This window comes from Mustela erminea, chromosome 16 (assembly GCF_009829155.1).
Source record: "Mustela erminea isolate mMusErm1 chromosome 16, mMusErm1.Pri, whole genome shotgun sequence".
Taxonomy (NCBI): domain Eukaryota; kingdom Metazoa; phylum Chordata; class Mammalia; order Carnivora; family Mustelidae; genus Mustela; species Mustela erminea.
In genome coordinates this window covers 10,246,254-10,265,026 of record NC_045629.1, presented here as the reverse complement: position 1 = coordinate 10,265,026, position 18,773 = coordinate 10,246,254, and the positions used below count along the sequence as shown (strand labels likewise).

At 39.7% G+C, this 18,773-nt stretch overlaps 1 long non-coding RNA gene across 2 annotated transcripts; it reads left to right on the top strand.

The window, feature by feature from the left end:
* Nucleotides 1–654: 654 nt before the first annotated feature.
* LOC116575443 lies at nt 655–14,993 on the top strand. Of its 2 annotated transcripts, XR_004279778.1 has the most exons (4): nt 655–839; nt 1,067–1,164; nt 4,667–4,771; nt 14,862–14,993. It is a non-coding gene; the product is annotated as an uncharacterized LOC116575443 (long non-coding RNA). The 2 variants fall into 2 exon arrangements; XR_004279779.1 differs by lacking the exon at nt 4,667–4,771.
* The last annotated feature ends 3,780 nt before the right edge of the window (nt 14,994–18,773 follow it).

The window sequence follows — 18,773 nt, the reverse complement described above, 5'->3', positions numbered from 1 at the left end:
AATGGAATATTATTCAACCATGAGAAATAAGGATATCCTTCCATTTGCAACAACATGGGTAGACTTTGAGGATATTATCCTAAGTGAAATAAATCAGAAAAAGACCAATACTGTATGATACCACTTATCTGTAGAAGCTAAGAAAGCAGAGTGCATAGAAACAGAGTATAGTGCTGCTTCCCAGGGGTAGTGGGTTGGGTGAAATGGGGAGATAATGACCAAAGAATATATACTTCCAGTTATAAGAGAAATAAGTTCCTGGGACGTAATGTACAGTATGGTGAGGATAGTCAATAATACTGTATTATATACTTGAAAGTTGCTAAGAAAGTAAATTTTAAATGTTCTTTTTCTTTAAAGATTTTATTATTTATTTATTTGAGAGAGAGAGAATGAGAGAGAGAGAGAGATTGAACATGAGAAGGGGAAGGTCAGAGGGAGAAGCAGAGCTTCCTACTGAGCATGGGGCCTCCATCCCAAGACTCCAGTATCAGGATCTGAGCCAAAGGCAGTTGCTTAACCAACTGAGTCACCCAGGCACCCAATTTTAAATGTTCTCATCACAAACAAGAAATGGTGATTGTGTGACATAATGTAGGTTTCAGCAACACTACGGTGGTAATCATTTCATAGTCTGTAAGTGTATGAAATCAACATCTTGAGCATGTAACTTATATGATGTTGTATTTCAATTCTATCTAAGTTAAGCTGGAAAAATATCAACAATGGAAGCAACTTAATAGTTAGAGAAGACTAAAGAAACATGACATGGAAACTCCCTGGTTGGACAGAGAAAAGGTTTTAAAAATGGAGGAATTTGAATATAGTGCATATCCTAGGTATTAGTATGTATGGATGTAATTTCCTGAGGGAGACAACTGTGTAGCCTGTAGTTATAGAGAAGGATATTCTTATTTTTAGGAGAACTATCCTGGCATATTTGGATATGAAATATTATAATGTCTGGAATTAACTAACCATCAATGGGACAGAGAGATATTAGTGAATCTACAGGATCAGTGTATGGGTTTTTATCATGTTAAACTTTCTTATAACTTCTCTTTAGGTTTGAATTCTAAAAATAGAAGGTTGGTGAAAGTAAAATGAGAAGATTTGGACTAAAAGAAACAAATGGTTTTAGAGTTGTCCAGAGTGACTGGAGAGGTAATATTGCTCAAGAAAGCTACAGTGACCATTGACTTTACTCTTCAATGATTTTGGAGTCGAATCCATGGAGCTTCTTTGTAGAGCATACATTTGTTTTCAAGCAAGAGCGGGATACCTTACAATGTCCCTTGTTCATTTGGGTTATAGCCACATTTAACTTTATGCCTAAAACAGGGTGGATACTAAGTGGGGCAACTGGACCGTTTATTTTCCAGGAGGGAGAGGGCCTAGATGCTGTGTTGAGGGTGACATCTTTGTTGCTTGAAGAATTGCTTCAGGGAGGTTCCTGAAATATGGAACTATAGGGTGAAGATGCTTTCTTGACCTGGAAGATAAAGTGGAACCCTCAGGGAATTTAGACGCAGATGTGCTAGATGATAAATTTCCACATAATATGAAGAAGAAGATTTGCTTTCTGAAAGGATCTAACTAATACTTCCTGAGATTCAAACTCAGGGGACCTTTCAGGTTTATCAGGAAGGCCCTGAATAGACACCAGGTGGCCAGAAGGCCATACGCTTTTTTGGTTGTTGTTTTGTTTTGTTTTGTTTGAGAGAGAGAGAGAGAGATAGTGAGGGGGGGGAGAAGGGCAGAGGGAGAGGGAGAGAGAGAATCCTAAGCAGGCTCCAAACTCAGCACAGAGCCTGATGTGGGGCTTGATCTCACAACACTGAGTTGATGACTTGAGCCAAAATCAAGAGTCTGATGCTTAACTGACTGAGCCACCCCAATGCCTCAGACCACATGCTTAAAATGGCAGAGGGCAACTGAGCTGAAGATCCTGGTTCAGGGTCAGGGCCTTATGAATTTGGCATGAGGGCTGGTTTCAGAATAGCATTGAGTCTCATGCTGCTGGAGGTCTAACTACCCCGGCATGGTATTGTCATTTTGAGAACTGATGCTCAGCTCCTATGTAGACAAAGTTCCATGTGTGAGTCACCATTGACAACTACATAAGAGCAACAGGGCAGGAGGACACACTTTTGCAAGACCACACAATATCCTGTGGCAATAAGAGTGTCTGCCTTCGGCTCAGATCATGTCCTGGTGCCCTGGGATGAGTCCTGCATCGGGCTCCTTGCTCCATGGGGAGCCTGCTTTTCCCTCTGCCTGCCTCTGTCTGCTACTCTGCCTATTTGTGCTCTTTCTCTCTCTCTCTCACTCTACAAGTAAATAAATAAAATTTTTTTAAAAGTTAGGTTTTTTTAGAGTCAGGTTATCTAAGATAAAACAGCACTGACATCCTGTTTTGCAGCTTAGACAGGACCCCACTAACATTCTGCTTTGCAGCCTTTCCAAAAATGACTTCTGCAAAAAGTCCTAAAATAAAACAATTAACCACAAAAATATCTGTCCCTATCACAGGCAAGGGGCGGTTAAACCTTAGCCCCCAGATGTCAGCAAAAAAAGGATCATCAGCTCGTGGACATGAACCTAATAGGTAGACAGATATGTGACCAAAACCTTGATTGGCATGACTCAGCACACCCTGATTGCTTAAGAAAGTTCTGCAAAAGAGCTCATAAAACCCCCTAAACTTAGAAACTCTGAGGGAAACCCATTAGAGTCTCCTCCCTCTCTGGGAGCTTTATACTCTTGTTCAGTCAACTTTATTTTGCTGCCCACCACTCTTTGTCTGGTCTATCTCTTCATTCTACAAAGCAACATTACCAAGAACCCTGGGCACTAAGGGGACACAAAGTCCTGCAACAGTAAGAGTAAATGGCATCTTTGTACCCTGAGCTGGTGAAGTAGTTCATATACATTAGTTGTTATATTAACATTTGAAATGGCATGACTTTTGGAAATTACCATCCTTTTTTCCTCAAGGGCTGTATTTGTTTTTTGTCTGATCTCTGCAGCATCTGTCTTTTCAGCAGTTTCTAATCTACTTTCTCTAACACTGTTGCTGGAGTAGGCACGGTTCTGAATAAATCTTCAGTATCGCTCCCAGATTGTGATCAGAAAACTTAGACGTACAACAGAGATATTGGAACAGAGAATCAAACTGTTATAAGCCAAGGATAAATATTTTCATATAAAGGGGAAGAACTGATATTGTTTCCTGGAGCAAAGCAGATCAGCATCTTGGATCAAACTTAACTTATTTTTGCTAGCTCTGTTTAATTCATAGTACCTATGGTAATTTATGGGAATATGATGACAAACAAACAGAACTCTGCTTTTCTATGTCTTAGTCTCTGGGATAATTGATAGTGATTTTAAGGGTCTGGCTGAAAAATAGGGGCAGTAGGGCTGTCAGCCGGAATGAAAACATACTTGTTAGTGAGCTTGTCACCCCATTTTCAGTTTTAGTTGAATAATTCGAATTTTTACAAAATTCTTTCTCATGAGAAGCTAAAGTCTGCTCCCCTCAAGTGGGCAAAAGCTTTCTCAGGAGCGATGCAGAAGAAATCTCCTTACTGTTTCATGTAACTGACTGCAAATATTTGCAGCTCACTGTCATATATATGGTAATAATCTTACCCACCCCTATGATTCTAAGGCTTCATTCCCTAAAGTTTGTTCCATTTTCCTTTCCATTAGCCTGGTTCTAGTTTTTTGTTTGTTTGTTTGTTTGTTTTGTTTTGTTTTAAGATTTTATTCATTTATTTTAGAGGGAGAGAGAAAGAGAGCATGTGCAGGGACAGGGACAGAGGGAAAATGAGAGAGTCTTAGGCAGACTGCCCGCCGAGCACAGAGCCCAATGTAAGGCTCAGTCTCAGAGCCCTGAGATCATGACCTGAGCTGAAATCAAGAGTCAGATGCTTAACCAACTGCACCATCCAGGCAGCCCTGGCCCTAGATTCTAAGACACACTACTAGAGGGACTTTAAGCAGTACTAGTGCAGGATTCTGTCAACTAGACAATAGCTTATACGTTGACCTTGTGCAAGGTAAATACTTCCACAACAGTGATGAGAGCTCTCAAGATCACATGGACACAGGCAATGAATAAGAAGGAAGTCAAGTTCTAAAGCAAGTTCCATAAGCACACTTGAGACCTTCCAAAAAATATTCTTAGGTCAATTAATTACCTTAGCTGCAGATATACCCAACTGACAAGATTTTGCTCTATAATAAAATCAATAAGTACTACACCTTTGGCACTTAAAATTTACTGTGAAATGTCATAAATAAAAAGCAGACTAATGCAGAACACAATCTCTCTACTTTCACAACTTTTGGCACTAATATGAACATTTCCATACCAAACAAGTCTCCAGTTCTCTATGGACATCAACTGGGTATCCTACAGTTCAGTTACAACAATGACTACCTGGAGGAAGCATAGACCGCTCGGGTTAAGAGGGTTCAAAAATCACAAGACCGCCATTGAATTCTGATGCTAATTGCAAGTCCCAGGTTGTCATCTGTACTTCTGACCCCCAGCTATAAATCAGGGCTGCCCATGACCTCTTCCCGGGTTCAATTGTTCGCTAGAATGATTCACAGAACACAGGTTAACAAGTTACTTACTATTACTAACTTATTACAGAAAATATAAAGGATACAAACGAAAAGCCAAATGAAGAGCTATATCTAGCAAGACCTAGAAGAGTCCCAAGTGAACACAGGAGCTTCTGTTCCAGAGGAGATTGGGGTGTGCCAACCTTCCAGCACAGAGATGCATTCTTGTTCAGCCTCAGTAAGGTCTCCAAATTCCTTCAGTAGGGTTTTTATGAAGGTTCCATTACATAAATACGATTGTTTAAATCACTGGTCATTGATGATTGAACTCCATCTCCAGCCCCTTCTCCCCGCCCCCCGGAGGTTGTAAGTGGAGGGGGTAGGGCCACAAGTTCCAATCCTCTAATCAGGAGGTCGGTTCCCCTGGCAACCAGCCCCCACACTTAGGAGTTTTTTTAAAGGTCACTTCATTAACATAAACTCAAATGTGGTTGTAAAGGGTTTGGTCTGAATAATGAAAGATGCTTCTTTCACCTTTATTGTTCAACTCCTGAGCTGTATCAGGAACTGGGGAGAAAACCAAATATTGTAACAAAAGTTGTTTCTATCTCTGTTAGCACTTAGGACCTTACAAGGGCTTTGTGAGCTCTGGCCAGGATCCTGGGGTTGAAGACCAAAATATATATATTTCTTATTATATCACAATAGCACATGCAGCTAACATATAACTCTTTGAAAATAATAATAAACAGGCACTTGTATCTACCCTCAAGCTTAAGATACAAAACAGAGCCTGTACTTTGATGTTCCCTCAGTACTGTTTCGTAATTATTTCCCAGCTTCCCCGAGAGGCAATTGGCTATCCCAAATGTAGTCTTTAATTAACTTTCCTTTTCTGACATTTTTACCACATATGTGTGTATGTATCCAGAAACAATAGTTGAATTTTTTTCAAAATGTATATAAATGGGATCTTAATACCCTATGTGTTCTTACATGAGTTCCTCTTTTTTCCTTTAATGTAATATTTTTAGATCCATTCACATGGATGCTTGTGGCTGGCTACATCTGGTTCATTTTCAATACAATTTTTTTGTATCAATTTATCTTTTTACTTGTATCCGGTTTTTTGCCATTATGCATAATGCTATGGGCCCTCTTACATCTGTGTTCTGTTAGAAAAGTGCAAGAGTTTCTTGAAGGAGCAAAGCAGGGAGTGGAGTTGCTGGTTATTGTGTGTTTTCAAGTTCAGATTTATTAAGGAGCATCAAAAGGCTTTCCAAAAACAATTGCTTAATTTGCTGTCTAAAGGCAGCCCTTAAACGTTCCTGGGAGCTGCAGAACAGCTGTATCAGGTGGACACCTGGCCTTGAGGGGCAGTGAAAAGAATTCAACCCAGACAGAAAAAAAAAGGAGATAGAAATTTGCAGAATACTCTGCAGGGGAGCGGTGGGCAGGACAGTAAAGGAGAAGCAGTCTGTCTGTGAGGTAGTAGTGGTGGGGGCTGGAGTTATGGGGGTATGGCAATGTCTCGCATTTTCCTATTTTGGTAGCTTAGCCTGGCTGTAAGTAAACCATTGGTCAGCTAGGGTTTATAGCTGTTTTGAGCTGGATCACGTAAGGGCTCTGTTTGCATTCCGCCCGGGGTCATGGTGGGGCCTTCCACCTTACTCCGGTGTCCACTGCTCAAGCTGGTTGCCTAAAAGCAGCCTCTATCTTAGCTAAGACCTAACCAAACTTCCTCATTTTAAATCTGGGACCCATAGCTGCTGTGAGATGGTTTGCTTGATGGTGAGGTTTCAGTTTGCTTGCTAATGAGTCTTAGCATCTCTTGATGGGCCTTTTATGTTTTGTCCTCTGTGAAATGCCTGTTTGTGTGCAGTATTTTACTTGCTATTGGATTGTTGTTTTGCATTGGTTTTTAGGGGTTCTTCATACATTCTAGATATTGATCTTTCGACAATCATGTCTTGAAAACACCTTTTTTGTTAGAGTCTCTGGCTTGTTTCTTCATTACTTTTGTCATGTCTTTTAATAAACAGGACTTAAATCAGAGATTCTTGAGTTTACTAATATTTTCCCTATGATGTGCATTGCCTTCTTCAAAAAAACCCAACAAAACAAAACTCTAAAACCTAGGTCATTGAGAAATTCTCCTCAGTTTTTCTCTTTAATATGTAACCAACCACCTACATATCACTTAGGAAAACTGTGTTCCTTCTTTATTGAACTGTCACCTCAGTCTTGCAGATGGTTTTTGAATCTAGGGAAGTCTGGAGCCCATGGCCATGAAAGAATTCTTGAGACGTCTTTGGGGCAAAAAGGTGATTTTCTGAAAGCACAGGGACAGGACCCATGGGGCAGAAAGAGCTGCTGCCCTAGGGTTCTGAAGAGTAACCACTTATAGACTTGGGAGTAGGGGGAGGTAAGGAAAAGGAAGGTTTGGAAAGAATTTTTGCATGCTAAAGAGGACCTACAGGATATTGGAAGTCTTGCCATTGTCAAGTTAAGGTTGGTTTTCCTTCTAGTAAAGCATTATTGTTAAGAGAATTGGGAATTGGGAGTTTCCTTCTGGAAGTTAGGTTATTTGGTAAGAATGCTTTTTTTGGGGGTGGGTCTGGTAAATCACTAAAACATTGGTGATAGGTTTAAATTGGGCAGTTTAAACTGTGGGGAGTGGACTGTTTAAAGTGTGGGGAGCCTGAGGAGGGACGCTTGTTTACAGAAGCAGAAGCGGCTGGTTATCTCTAGCTTATTGTTAGTAACTTCCCATCTTTTGGAGCCTCCTGGCCTGGACCTGCTCTGGGTAGTTTTCCTCTTCACACATATGTACCCATCTATTTTCTGGACTCTGTTGTTTTCTGTTGACCACTTTCCATAGCCCTGTGCCAGCATCATATTGTCTCAATTACCAGTTATGGATTTCTAGAAGATCGAGTCCTCCCTCTACCCCAGCTACCACATGAGACTTCTTATTAAAGAATATGTTGGTTATTTGGGGTTCTCTGCCTTTCCATAAAATTGAATCAATTTATCAAGTTACATGCAAAAGCCTACTGGGATTCTGCTTGGAAAGTTCATTGATTCAATTAATCGGTTTGGGGAGAATTAATATCCTTAAGCACTGAGTCTCCCTGTCAATGAATATATCTTTCAAAGAAGTTACATACCTTTTTTTGCATAAAGGATTTATGTATCTTTTGCTGGATAAATTCCAAGACATCAATCCTTTGATGTTGTTTGATATCTTTTTCACTGTTGCATTTTCTAGGTGCTCTTGATTGTGCTTTATGTGTCGAGTTGTTCCTAGTTGGAAATTTTGTATTCTGCTAGCACCTGAGTGCACCAGGGAACTAAGGTGACTTTAAATTAGATTTTAGTTTGGGGACTTTTGAGCCACATAAGTAGTTGGGGATTCCAACTGCAAATCACGCACTTGCTGATTTATGATTAACGGACTTCTCCATCTCTCTCCAGAGCCCAAAGGTGGCCATATGACATATCTGATCAGACCTCTCTCTGTGCTTAGGTCCCAGTCTTCATCTGGGTACCCACCACACTTACTGCTCACAGACAGGCTCAGGCTGTGAAACACAGGCTGATGTCCCCAGCCACACATGGCTTTTCCACCACTGAGCCATGTGTGATCTGCTTTCTGGCTTGCTTTGTTTGTCTTCCTCTACTCTCTACTCTCAACCAAGTTTAAAACGGATACTATTTACATTTTTTAAATTAAATCCACTATTTTTAGGCCTTTTATCCTAGGAGAAGTTTTCTGTATATCCAGTCTGCCATATTGCCAGAAATAGAAGTAAGTCCTTCCCCTCCTCCACTCCTTTTTGTTTAGAAGAGAAAAAAGAAACTAAATTATGGGGTATCATTTTCTTCATGAACTCATGTTGATTCCACATTCTCTTTAAGTGCTCATAAATATTTTGTTTAATTATCATTTAAAAATTGTATGCTAAAGCCATTTATCTGTACTTTCTATTTCTATGCTTTGCCTTCCCCCTTAAAAATGGAGACATTTGTTTGATTCCAGACGTGGAGAGAGAGAGAGATGAATGAATGAATAAATCTGGGAAGGAAAGACTGTGCTAGCTACAGAGTCAGGGACTTGCATAAACTATGCAACTTAAACTTCCCAGCACTTGGAAGGCAGGTGTTTCCTTCCTCCGGTGTGTGATCAGTCCCAGGGTGAGGTCAAGTAATTTACCTCAATTGTGTCACCGGTAACCCAGCAAAAAAACTGTTTCATTCTTTTCTGTCCCATGCTTCCATTCCTAACTGTTGCTAACATTATAAGAGGGCACACTATAAACATTTTTTTTAAATGTTTTATTTATTTACTTTTGAGAGAGAGAGTGTGTGTGCACACTTGGGCAGGAGTGGGGGGTGGGGCTGAGGGTCGAGCGACAGATGGAGAAGCAGACTCCCCCTGAGTAGGGAGCCCTGATGCAGGACTCAATCCCAGGACCCCTGGATCATGACCTGAACCAAAGGCAAACACTTAAAACCGACTGAGTCACCCAGGCGCCCCCACTATAAACGCTTTTGTGCTAATCAAACTGCATTTTTGTTTTTCCAACTGAGGCTTAAATGTCTTCTGTTATTATCAAAATATCTGCCAGGTAGTGGAGATTCGTGCATCTAAAATACCTCTCTTCAAGTTTTTTCTTCTTTTTCCCCTTTTGTACAAATACTGAAGTAATGTTTGGAAAATCTTTATAAGTGGACATTTTCAAATGATGCTTGAAATAAATAGTGGCACCTCCGCCCAGCAAAGAAGTAGCACCCTGGGAGCTGATTGGAAGCTGCTTCCACCGCCATCCTTGATTCACCCTTAGCTAAGCGGGTTTTGCCACCCTGCTGTAGCCTCAAGCAACTGAAAATAAGTTCTTCATCGCTCACTCAGAGTATTTTTTGAAAGATTTATTTATTTATTTTAGAGGGAGAGCAGGGGGAGGAGCAGAGGGAGAGGGAGAGAATCCCTCCCAGAGCAGAGCCCAACTTGGGGCTCGATCTCACAACCCTGAGATCATGACCTGAGCTGAAACCAAGAGTTGGAAGCTCAACCAACTGAGCCACCTGGGTGCCCCCACTCAGAGTTTTATAACATTCTTTTTGGAAGTTTTATAATGTCTGTTTGAGAAAAATGAAACACCTGATTCACTTTTAAGCTTGTTTTGATTTTGATGTTTTCCTAGTAATAGGCCAACGGATGCTACTATCTGAGATGAAAGTAAATTATATTATCCAGGCCATGCTACACATGGAACATAGAAAGCCAAGGAATTGAGGGAAAGGCTTATGCCTAAACCTCTGGCCATAGTGTCATTGTTTCTATTTTTTTCCAAGTGCCTTCCTCATCTTTTCCAGCAGCGATTCAGGTCCTTAGTTTGCAACACTACGATTTCTTTCCATCAATATTTCCTTTCTCGAATTTAATAACAAACCACAAAGACTTAAAGCTACCTTAAATTGTTAATGTTATTTTAAAACCTAAATGCATATTGTGGCACAAGTTGCGATGCTGCAGTATTAAACCCACGGATGTGGCAATTTCCTTCTCATTCAAACCACTCGTGTTTTTGGGTTCCATCTCTAGTTAATGATAAGGGCTGATGAATATCTGGTAGTTCTTTCTTCTGGTAGGTAAACTGCCTCGTTGTGGGTCTGTTTTATATTGGTTTTAACATAATAGGTTTGATTGGGATTAAATAGATCAAGATTCATTGTATGTGTGTTTTAACTTTATGCCATCATTAATTTTATAACATAGATCTTTTTCTTTCTTTCTCTTTTTGAAAATTAGCTATAGGGCATAATTATGCTATCTTTGTTAGTCTCTCAGTAAACTTACTTTATGCTTTTGCCATAGGGATATGGCCTCTTTCTTTTTTCCATACAGAATATCCAGAAAATAAGTGAAATCACTTCAGTTATACATTTTGGGAGGTAAACTTAACTCCTGTGGTTTTGTTTCTTTATTTATTTTTGAAGACTTATTTATCTTAAAGAGAGCATGAGTGGGAGGAGTCTGAGGGAGAGAGAGAACCCAAAAGCTGACTCCATGCTGAATGCAGAGCCTAATGTGGGGCTTGATCCCATGATCCATGAAATCATGACCTGAGCTGAAACCAAGCTTATCCAGCTGAGCCACCCAGGCACCTCTCCTTTGTTTTTATTTAAACCTTGGTTAACTTTAACTACCTAAAGACTCTAACTTGACTCCCATTGGACCAGAATCTCAGGTCATAGTAGAATAAAAGAGAAGCTTCAAATTCCAAGTGGGCAGTCTATGATTTAAGAGGACACTTACTAGCTCAATCCCTGCTCTCAATCCCCAATTTTTACCAAAGAGTTCTTCAGCAGCATCCCCTCATCCGTGTAAGTTTCCCTAAGAATGCCAGACATCTAACCCCTTTTGGCATCTCTGGTGTCAGAGAAAGCCATTTCTGTCCTACCTTTTGGATGTTTAGAAAATGGCATCACGATGAAACTCCCACACAGCCCCTCCTACATTGTGTATCTGGCCTTCTTACCAGGCATATAACTCGTATATGTGATATATTACTCATTGCTGTGACAGTTGGAACTGAGTGTTCAACATGAGTGAAAATAAACTGAGGTGTTTACAATGAGTAGAATTTGGCTTGTCAAATTATTTATAGATGCCTTGTAAAAAATAAAGGCTGAACTTAAGAATCAGTAGGACATATTTTAGAATACACTTATACACTCTATTTTTTTTTTTTTTTTTTGCCCTGGCCTAGTGGACAGTTCTGTTCAGTTATGTGATGAAATGTCGGCTCCTCTCTTCCTCCCCTTTCCTTTTTTCTGACATTCTGGAAAGTGACCTCCAGTCGCCACCAGTGAAGACACTGAGGTAGATGCTATCTCTGGACAGGAAGAATAGCATGCTTCTTCAAACTCTAAATCACATTAGATTGGCTTTGCTACTGTTTCTTCCCTGACTTGGTAGCTCAGTTCCTCCAGTCTAGACCCTGGCCTGTAACTCAACAATGGTCCATACTTCGCTGTAGCTAATGAGTTTCTCCTGGACTTTTCCTCCCCTCTACAACCCACCCCAAAAGTTAACCTTACTTCATCTCCATTTCTTCAAGTTTTGCTTTCCTGATCCATTATGAGCAGCTGAATAGCCCAAATCAGGATTGTTATTTGCCTAAGTATCCCCCAAGAACTGAAATCTCAATGTAATAAAATTGCATAATAAAACAAATATTCTATAATACCAAGGACATGCACACCCACACTGGCACATGAGTATGTATGATAAATGTCATGGATTTTTATATTTAATGTTCTACGAGTCAATGTGCTTCAAGTTCATGAATCTGTCTTGAGATTTAGTTTCAATTGAAACACAATTTACAACCTTGAACAAAAAAATGATTTGTTCTAAGCCAGGTTGTGGCATGGTTTCCCTTAAGTTGATTCCTTAGAGCCTTTCCATGGAGGACATGTTTAATTAACGAAGAAAGAATATCACTGAATCATCTTGTATTAATTCAATGATAGCTATAGCGTGTGATCTTTCCTGGTGCATGGGATGGCCATGGGGTTATGTCACTCAGATCACCCTCTAAAAGACCTGCTGGAAAGTGTGTCATTTGCTGTCACTCCTTTGGATCTACTATAGTGTTTGTGCCAAAGCCATGCTCTCCTGACCAATCCTGGCAAACACCTGTGCACGATGGAGTGTTTGAGCCCCATCTTCCCTTTTGACACTGGATGTCTCTATCCAGCATTCTTTGCCCAGACCTCCCCATTAGCCTGGCTGAGACCTACCCAGAGAAGCACTGCCTATGATGCTTCTCTGACCCATTCCTAATTCCTTCTCTCCCTTTAGGGGTGTCAGACCCTCATCGCTTCCCTTTTTTGCTCCTCTCTTTCTCTCTGTCAAGGCATTCCCCAATAAATGTCTGTTTTGTCTCATTTTGTCTTAGCATCTGTTTCTCAGAGGATCTGAGCTTATGTATTACATTCAGCCTTCATCCATGGAAACACTTTTAAAACCAAGTCTAGCAAGAGTAAGAAGCAAAACATTAATGTCTACTTTTTATTCCCTACCATAAAGGAAGCCTATGCACTTGGATGAAAATAATTTGAAAACAAACAAACAGAAAGTAAAAAGCCATATTCATCATTGGGCCAGTTGTGCTTCGATAAGCCTACTCAGACTTGGTCAGAAAATGAGTTGTTTCAAAATTTTGAACTGTCATTAAAAGAAAGATCATTTTCTCTAGGATATAGATAAAGTTCTTGGTGTAAATCTACAAAAGCAGGGCATTGAGGGGAAAAAAACCTAAAATTTTCTTTGTTTTTTTTTTTATGATTTCTTTTTCTGGTGGACAGGTGAAAAAGTTTGGATTATATGTTGTGATATTAATGATGAATGATCTTAGTTTTGGTAGGTATTTGAGACAATGCCATCTCCCACCTCACTAGTGTTGAAAGAGTAATCAGGGGGAAAACGGAAAATCAGGATGGTACTCTCCTCCGTAAATCATGACATTTGACTCAGAAAGGGTAGCTCTGAGAGAGGCCAGAGGGTTAATAAACACTGTCATTTTCACTTAGCGTAACTGGCAAAAGGGCTGGGGGCAATGCTCCACTTCATTTCGGCCAGAAAATTGCTTTGAGAAATAAACATCCAGAAGGAGAAAAACACCCCAAGCCATCATTTTAGGGGAAAAAAACCCACAACATTTTAAGGCAATTCCAGGATGGGATAAATTTCTTGGATAGGGTCTAATAATGCAATTTATTTTTGTTGTCTACTAAGCATATTTATTTTTTAGAAAAAACATACATTGTTTGGCAGTAAAAACTAATTGCTATATTAAAAGCTCTCTTAATTTCTACTTGAAAAAAAAAGTGCAAAGTTGTCCCAGTTAGGATTATAAAATTGGTGATCCGTCTTGAATTTAGTGACTGTTATGAGAAATTATTTGGGTAAAGATGTGCTTAAGAGATATTAAATCATTACCATGATTTTCCTCAGAGCAAATGTTTCTGTGAAGGGCTCATGGGAAGACAGTTCATAGAAACTGAATCTAAAGCTCAAGACTAAACTGTAGACTTGTTGAACTGCATATTGACTTTATGCATATTCTGTATTTTAAAAAAATCAGCAAACCCTGAAAGATATGATCCTGATTCTTGGGAAATCTATCATATGAAAGGAATTAAGAACAACTCTTATTAGACTTAAGGAGATTGATTTTACAAAATGACTTAAAATAATGTTTAGACATTTTCCTGGGTGGTCATTTTCCTGGGAGTCCAAGCAAGCTTCTAGGCAGGAAAAGGTCAAGAGAATGATGAATGTCAGGGTTCCAACAGGGGGATTTGAGGGTCATGGGGACATCAGCTGGGAAGCTCATGCTGCTGCAGTAGCTCACATGTGTGGTCTTGAGGCCTACATCAGAAAGCAGGAAGTCAGAATTGGAAGGGAGAAGGAAGATGGAGCATTGCAAGTGGGGTTAATTGTTTGGACTCTACATGTCAAGGCTAAGGGATGGAGAGAAAAGTTACTTTGTTTTCCTCATAGCCTGCTTTTCCATTTCCTGCAGATCTCCATTCTTGATTCCCATTATAATAGTGACAGCAATACCTGAATTTTGTATGGTGTTTGCTTATTTTGATAGACTTTCAAAAACATGCTGGGTACAGTTGGTTAAGCATCCGCTCTTGGTTTGGGCTTAGGCTGTGATCTCAGGGTGGTGGGATAGAGTTCCACATCTGGCTCTGAGCTCAGTGCAAATCTGCTTGGTAGTCTCTCTCTTTCCCTCTCTGCTTCCCTGGCTCCTGCTCTCTCTTTCTTGCTAAAAATAAATAAATAAATCTTTAAAAAACAGTGATGACAACAACAACTAAAAACAAAGAAATATTTTGAGGAAACACAGAAATTATTATTTCCCTCAAGTTTTAATGATAAGTGAGATTTACATAGAAATTTAGGGCTTCAACCCAAGAATTATAACCAGTCAGTAGCTGAGTTGGGCCAAGAAACAAGTCTTATTCTTTGTTGCTACTGTTGGAAGTCTAAGCATGACCCAACTACACATTGACCAAAGTCACAGGCTAATTATACAGAAGGACACCATGGGGAGAGCACAGCAGAGGATGACTGGATGACATGGGGCTCAATGTACAACCATAGGCTATGAAATCTGACTTTATTTAGCCTTAATATATGTGATGTATATGACTTCATAAATGTAACTTTCTAATAAACTTATCCTCTGCTTTCCCAGGAAGAGCTGCAATTTCCCCCATCAAAATTGCTCAGTCTTAGCAAAACAACCCTGGAGATTTCCAGTCTAACAATGTCAGTATTCCAAAAGTAGTTTCATGTGCCTTGTTTTTGTGAGTCGAACCATCGTCCTCCTTTTATTAAACTGAGAAATTTTCTTTCATCAGTTATTGTTTGGCTACTCTTTGCACGATCATTGTCAGCCTCTACCTATGGTTATAATCACAGCGTTCAATCTGTGCCCAAGTAGGAAATCACAGTGCTTAAGGTTGCCGTGTCATTGCCGGCAGTCTAAAGGCATACTCATTGGCGAGCTGGACGCGAGCCCTGAGAGGCGAGATGTTTCCACCTCATTATGTTGAACAGCAGGAATTCTAAATTCTGTCAAAAAATAGGTCAGTGTTGAGGGGCACAGGAGGGCCCTACAAATGAAACCATCTGGCTAGTGATAAAGAAAAATGGCTCTACTATCACTGAAGTCACAGCACTGTGTACAAAAAAGTGGGCAATTAATCATTTTCGCACACTGGCATTCCTGTATGATGAAATATCTATCAATGATGAGTTTTTAAATTTTATTTTATGATTTACATCTAGTAAAATTTACTTTATCGGGGTATGAGTCTCTGAGTTCTAACAAATGCAAGTAACTCTCATCATAACCAACCATAAGCAAGATAGAGAAAAGTTGTCTTGCCTCCAAATATTCCTCTGTGTTTCCCATTTGTGAACATCCCCAATGCCTAACCCACTAGCAACCACTCATTTACTCTCCATCACTATGTTTTGGGCTTTCCCAGAATGGTGCTTAAATGGAATAATGCAGTATGTAGCTGTTAAGTCTGGCTGCTTTCATTTAGGAAATTCGGCAATGATTTTTGAAGTTTTTCATTCAGTGAAGCAATTCCTAGACTTTTGAGAACTAACTCTTCCCCCATTTGGCACCTTAGGCAAGAGTGAATTGAGTGAGAAAGAGAGGTGGGGAGAACTTCTCCAGCCTTAGTCCCTTTGCCCCTGTTGTTCCCTCTTGAACTTGAAGGTGAGTTTACCCCTTTATTATACCATCGAGGGAGTTGTGGCCCAGCACAGAGGGGTTGTGGCAAAATCAAGGCAAGATCTCAATATCCTGACTCTAAATGGAATTCTCCTTTGACTTTACTTCTAGCCACAACAATGCAAAGCTTCTCCTAAAATGAAAACCAAATATAGCCCTGCTATATATATTTCTTCTGTAGGGTTACACTTAAATTTCAACTTCAAATGAAAATAAATCATTATCAAGGCAAAGTAAGCCAAACCCTAATATGATTCATCTCTAATATAGAGTATGCTTACTTTGTGTCTTTGTCCTTTTGAATTGCTATAACACAATATCATATACTTGTAGCTTATAAACAATAGAAACTTACTTCTTACAGTTCTGGAGTCTGGAAAGTCCAAGATCAAGGTGTCAGCAGATTCAGAGCCTGGTGAGATCTGGCTTCCTGGTTCATAGATGGCTGTGTCCTCACTTGGCAGAAGGGGTGAAGAAGCTCTCTGGAGTCTCTTTTATAAGGATGCTCATCCCATTCATGAGGACATGACCCTCCCAAAGCCTGCCCCTCTCCACCACTGAATATCATTCCATTGGGAGTTAGGACTTAATATATGAATTTTATGGGGACACAAATATTTGGTCTATTGAATTTCATATTATGCATCACATAAAGAAGGGAACTGTTACAGAATTTGAGCAATTTTTGCTTAAACGTTTAAGAAAAAACAGAGATTGTGATTTGAGCAAAAAGCACAGGTACTCTCTCTCTCTCTCTCTCAGTATCTGTTGAGACATGCACACCAAAGTAGATAACAAGATATCAATCCTAGCTTCGATTTTGTATTTAAGCCTCAAAAGAGCTTGACTTTGAAATAGAGTGTGATTTTAAGGTGACATGTGTTTGAATGTGAATGAGCAGATTTGTATGTGTGTGTGTGTGTGTGTGTTTCCCATGGAACTCTGGCTTCTTAACGGAGCCAGATCTGGGAGTCAGGAAACTTACGTTTCACTTTTAGTTACTCTGAATTTCTGTCCTTGTGCCAAAGATGTCAATCATGACACTTCAGACTATATTCCAAATGAAATCATCTTTTCCAGCTCCCATGAAAGAGTGAGCCCTGCAAAGGCCATGGGACCCCCAGTCAAGTCGATTGTATGAGAAAGGGACTTCCGACACAAGCAAGGGTCAACGCTCCACAGGATGGATAGCAAACAAGATGGAGCCTGGTTCAAAAATAATAAGCAAAGCTTGTCAAATACCTTTTCTCAATAATTCAAATTAAATTTTCAGTTTGAAGTGAGCACTGGCTGTTGGAGCTGAAAGGTCATGAGAGAGACAGGGGCCAGAGCAGTTGTGGAATGGAAGTTGGAATTATGGGGAAAAAGAAACCATGAAAAACTATTGGAGGTCATGGGCAGAGGCAAAGGACTCCTTTGGTCCCTGTGGTGGTGGAGCAGTGGGATGGAGAGACGTGCCGTGCTCTTCTGAGCACCTGTTTGTTTGAGGTTTTCCTGAGTCCTATGCACGCTCAATTTTTTGTGAACCCTCCTCCTGCCCCTATTACTGGAGGCAACTTGATTAAGTCTCTCCAGCTTTGAATGAAAAGACCTTTAAATTACCCTATTTCAACAAAAACTGGCAGAAGGCAAAGACTCCCTTCAATGATAAAAGTAGGTAGAAAAGCTTCCTGAGAACAAGAGGAAACATTTCTCTCCTGGTAAAACCAACTTTGCCATCTATTTACTGTGTATGTGAGGAAAAGCAGTATGAGGTAATGAAAAGCCTGGATATGAATGTGTAAATCAATAATGAGCTTTCTTTAAACTTCCAGTGAGACAATAGCTAACAGCCTGTTTCCCAGTAGAATTCCAGATAGAAGTGCTTTAAATAAAAGAAAATGCATATTTGTGATGAGCACATTTATAGAAAATCTTTACTAAAGTATTTAAAGATAGTTCTCAATCTTTTTATTTTTTTTTCTTATATTTGTTTTCTTCTCCTAGAATGCCTTATTTTATCAAGTTCCATTTCAACTCTCATAGAAAGGGAAAAAAAGGTTAAATAAAATTATTTTGTACACATTTCTCAAGCATCCTTGTTTTCATTTGTTTCCTATTTCAGTGTATAATTGAAATTCTTTTACAGCATCTGTCACCTTCTACTTATCGCATGTCATTTCCATGTTTGTATATTGTTTTTTCTAGTCTGTAGGCTTTTCCAGAGCAAAGGATTATTTTTTTTTTCATTTAGTATTGGAAGAGAGGAGCTAATATCTTGAAATATATTAAAATAGTTTGTGGTTCACAGTTTCTTGGCTGTGACACTTTCATTTTTTTGCCATAAATATATAGTGGTTTATGCAGGACCAGAATTGTTATAGCAGAAATGCAAAATGAAAGGGTCAACATCCATATTAGAAACCACACACACACACACACACACACACACACACACGATATTTCTCTCCTTCTCTCTCTATATATGTATATTTCAAAGTGCAAGAGGGAGCCTCCTTTTCAAGAAAAGGAAGTATGTGTTAATCAAAAGATAGTATAACATATAGCTAAAACCAAATGACTGAAAGGAGAAGAAGTAGCTCTGTGATTCTGGAAGAGGGATTAGGGTTGACCAGTTTGGAAGGGCTGGGATGTAAAAGAGATGAGTGAGGAGAAAGCAAGGGACTCATGGACCATGAGGGACTTCACGTAGAAAAGATTGCCCTGCTCTGCCCAAGTGATACAGTCCATGTCTAGTACCTGGAAGCAGCAAGGACACTGGGCAACAACAAAATTGATCCATATCTTTCTTAGTCAGCTCAGGCTGCCAAAACAAACTACCATAGATTGGAGGTACTTAAACCATAGACATGTCTTTCT